This window comes from Desmodus rotundus, chromosome 9 (assembly GCF_022682495.2).
Source record: "Desmodus rotundus isolate HL8 chromosome 9, HLdesRot8A.1, whole genome shotgun sequence".
Taxonomy (NCBI): Eukaryota; Metazoa; Chordata; class Mammalia; order Chiroptera; family Phyllostomidae; genus Desmodus; species Desmodus rotundus.
Genome location: NC_071395.1, coordinates 110,337,008 through 110,341,396, shown reverse-complemented (window position 1 = coordinate 110,341,396; position 4,389 = coordinate 110,337,008).

Here is a 4,389-nt window from a genome sequence, read left to right as displayed (position 1 = left end):
GACTCTGCCCATTTTTTACACGCCCTCACTCACATCTGGCCTCAGGTCTCTCACGGGGACCTGGCTGCACCTTCCTGTCACGTCAGGCACATCCTGACTTCCTGGCAACGCGAGTTTGATGCCAGATAAGCAAGTGATGGAGACACTGTAATTTTTAGGTACCATTATGTTCTAATCAGTTTCTTTCATAACCCTTTTATTTTTTCCTCAGTCTTATTTCTGCTGTAGCATCAATACGAAGTCAGAAAAGCCATGTGAGAAAGCAAGGAATAAAGGAGACTGAAGCATGAGACCCGGAACCTCTGGTCCCTTTGGAGATGGAACCATCCCATAGGAAAGAGAACCCACCACGGGGGACACTGGCCTACACGTGGCTGGGGCACGGAGCCGACCCGCACAGCTTGAGAAGGTTGAGCAGTTAAAAGATCTGAGAACGTCGGGCTGGTTGGCATCCCCTGAGGCACGATGGTGGCCCCACCCAGTGAACTGCAGAGAGAGTGGCAGAGGTCAAGAGAGAGTGGGGGGGAGAAAGACCGCACTAGGACTCTTCCGGCGCTCCCAGCTAGGGCTTCTCCTCCCCCCCGGGGTTTGCTTTGGGTCAGAACCTCAGGAAGTGATTGTTTTTAAACAGGAAGTTTCGTAGCCTCTGCCACACAATTTGGGGGTGTCCTCCCTCCCTCCTAAAATGGAACAGATGATCCCAGGTGGTGGTCTTGGATCTTTGTCCCCAAGGCTCAGGGCCTGATGGGCTCAGGGAGGTTGGGGGCTCTCCTTTCCCTCACCCCTCCAGCTCCCCGGTGTGCTCAGCAGTGCCAGGGCTGTGGTCCAGGTTCCGAGTCTCCCTCACCGCCTCGCGCCGACCTTGGCCCTGGCTGCCGCTGGCTGTCCTCCCATGCCAGGAGCTCAGTGCGAGGCCCCGTCGGGCAGGCAGTCCTCTGGCCTGCCCATGCCAGTGTCTGCACTGTAGGGTGAGCCCCGGGCTGCAGCAGCACCTTCTGTCCTCCTCCTCTAGGAAGATGTCCCTTTGCCCCACCCATGGCCCCTCAAGTGCCCCCTTCACAGAGCACCGATATTGGGCATTCTGGTCGCAGCTCTCCTAAGCTGCTCGTTCTTGTGGCCACTTTCTCCTGGTGTCCCTGGTGGCTGCTCTGACTAGCAGTGGCCCTCATCCACCAGTGAGGCTGTGACAAGACATGTTTAGTGTCACAAGCTCGTGTTTACATAAGAGGACAGAGCTGGCAGGGCTGAGGTCTCCGCTTAGCTCGCACATCCCTTCCCGTAGGATCCCTGGACGTGAAGCAGTCCATGTCGTGGGGGACAACATGCCAAGAGCAGAGCCCCATCCTGTCCTCAGGCCCAGCAGCGGCTCCCCCTCTTCCAGAAACGGTGTCAGGCCCTGGGCTGACAGGTTCAGGAGTGAAGGTGCAGTGCCCACGTGGTTCTTCTGCCAGGGAGAAAGCGAGGCAGGGCAGTCTCCAGGTGTAAGGGGTGGGTGTGGATGCCCGCTTTGTTTCCTGGGGGTCTTCCCTGCTGTGCAGGCTTAGCCCAGACCCCCTGCAGGATGGGCTGTGGCGCTGTCAGCAGGGGGCTCCGGTAAGGGTCTCCTGCCTCCCCTTATGCAGAGCAGGAAGAAAGCTCAACCATTCTGTATTGCTCCGACTGCGCTAATGATTCCATTTTTCTCCCTGCTGGGTGGTGACGGTCTTGACCCGCACAACACTGGCCTGGAAAAGCTGGTATTCTTCCATTGCCAGGATGATGCTCAACGGGGTTGAGAAGACGCAACTTGTCCACGTGTCTGCCTTTCACCTTATTGGTTCTGTTTAGGAAAAAGCAGTGTGAGGCAGCTGGGACTGGGTCTTTTCTCCTTTTCATATGCATCGTTTTGATGTGCCCTCTCTCCGGTTCCACACTAACAAGTGAGAATTCCAGACCCCCCAACCCTGTTTGAAATGAAACACTACTGGGCCTGGCTCCACCCCCTGCCTATGCTGGCAGCCCGAACCTTTCACCATGGCCGTGAGGTGACAACCGAGGCTGGCGGTGTGCCCTTCCCCCCAAAGTGGCCCTGGACCGTCGTCCAGCGTGCCTCCCGAAGCTGGGGCGATAAGCTGAACCCCCGGGACCGAAGGTGAGGCTGTGGTCTGCCTGCTCACCATCTTCACTGTGCAGAGCTGATTTTTCACACACGGCATCCTTCATCCGTGTAGAGCTAACTGATCCCAGAATTCTAAACAGCACGCCGCTGTCTCAGTCTTGGAGAGCGGGAGCCGTCCAAGCTCGAGGAGAATGCCCAAAGATAGCAAAAATACGTGTAGGTTCTAGGTTTGTGTTTTGAAGACACTTATTGCTACAGAGGAGATAGAAACCAGGTTTAGCTGTGCGATTTATCAGTGTTCCAAAGCTGAGAGAGAAATTGGAAACAGCCCACATCCCAACGACAGCAGCTGGGAGAATCCAGCCTGTTGGCTTGTTGGATGTTGGAGGTGCCGTGCGTGTGGCAGGGGGTGGGAGGGGGCACAGCAGGAGCACTCGAGTGTCAAGCACAGCCCCTGGCTACAGGGCGTGGGCCCTGCGTGCTAGCACTGGCTGGCACGGAGCACTGCGGGTGTCAGCTGCATCATTAATTGATACAAGTCAAAGTACCTCAACTGACAAACACCGGTGGAATCCTTGTGGGGACCTTTGGTCTGACATTTCCAGCTGTTAAGGGTCTGTGATCTAAGGACCTAAGGTGTGTGCTTTTGCTTTTGCTTTGGGGGCAGGACGGTGGCAGCCTTAGCAGCTGTTAGAAACCTGCAGCGAACTCCCAGGCCAGTGGGCATGGCTCTCGCCCAACCGTGGCGGTTCTCATTGTCGGAAAGCGGGGCCGTGCTTCTCCGGGGCCGGTTCTAGCGGGTGGCTTCCTTCACCCCCATGACCTGCAGCTGTGTGTCCTCTCGCTCAGCCTGTGGTTGAATGACCCCTCACCAGCCAAGAGCCACATCTTTTTTGTGAGGTTGACCTTTTCCCAGGGAGACGGTTAGGACAAGCAGGTAACCGGGGCCCTGGGGGCTGGCACTGGTAGCGAGCCCTGTCCGATCCATGGAAGGGGGGGCAGTGTGCGTCATTGCCCATAAGACAGGCGTGTCTGTGCTCTCACGGAGAAAAAGAAAATGTGCAGAAGGCTCGGTACCTGGTAAGCAAGGGCAGAGTGTGAATTGCCTTCCCTCCCTGGCTGCCGCCTGTCCATTGGCACATGAGACCTGTCCTGGGCCCCAAGGGAGGAGCCCCTGCCTCGCCAGTGGGCGTCGCTTCTCTCTGCCCTGCAGCCCAACAGTGAGGAAGTTCCCGGTCTCTGAGCCCAGGGGCTGCTGAGCGTGGGCTGCTCTGCCCTGAGATAGTGGGGCCAAGGCAGCTGAGGTGAAGAGACCCTTCCCTTCCCAGCGGCCTCTGCATCTCTAAGCAGCCCCTCCGCCTCCCTTCCTGCCCTCCTGGAGCTGAGTCCCGAGTCAAATGAGCTGTACTGTGCTTCCCGATTTCCTGGCAATAAAGACTTAATTAGAAATTAGTCTATGGACACTGTTAGTAGTTTTTTCCCCCTCCTGTTTGTTCATTTTATAAAACTTTTTATTCCTCGGACCAATGAACGGTGCTCAGCAGGACGTCCCCACCGCTCCTCCATAGACCAGTGGTAGCCCGCCCTCCGGCTGCCAAGCCCGTGCTATGCTGTTGGCCTCGTGGGTTAGTAGCTGCCTCTGTCCACCCTGAACTCTTGAGGCCCCAGACCGGACTCTTGAGACTGGCCCTTCTTTAAGGTGGCAGAGTGGCCCAGAGCCCATGGGCACCTGGGGAGACCTGGAAGCCCCACGGACTTCTGGAATTCAGAGGTGGCTTGTGCCAGAGGCGGCAGCTGTGGCCAGAGATGTGGGCTGTGCCAGCACTGCGGCCACAGGTGAACTGGGGCCGGCAGGGTCGCCCAAGGCTAGGGAAGGGAACCATTTCCAGGGAGGGACAGGCACTCCAGGCAGCCTTGACCTTGCCCTCCCAGCCAGACTTGGGGCTTGAGGACTCCTGAGGTCGCCTCTGTGTTCTCTATCTTGCCACCTAGTGTGGGGAACCCTGTTCTCTCAACACAGGCAGAGTTAGTTTGCTGGAGTTGCTTCCTCTACACTCTCCACATAGAAGGTCCAAAAGGAATGGCCGGCACTTTTTCCACCTGTCTGCTCTAGGTGGGCAGCTGGGGGGGGCACCTGCTTCTCTCTAGGCTGACCTTCAGCATTGCTTTTGGTCAGACCCGCTGGGCAGACTGGCAGCCAAGAGGGTGCCTCCTCCAGACCACCCTGTGCATCCCTGGGGCCATTGCCTCTGCCTCCCCAGGGCACCTGCGGACAAAGGGCCCATCTCCCA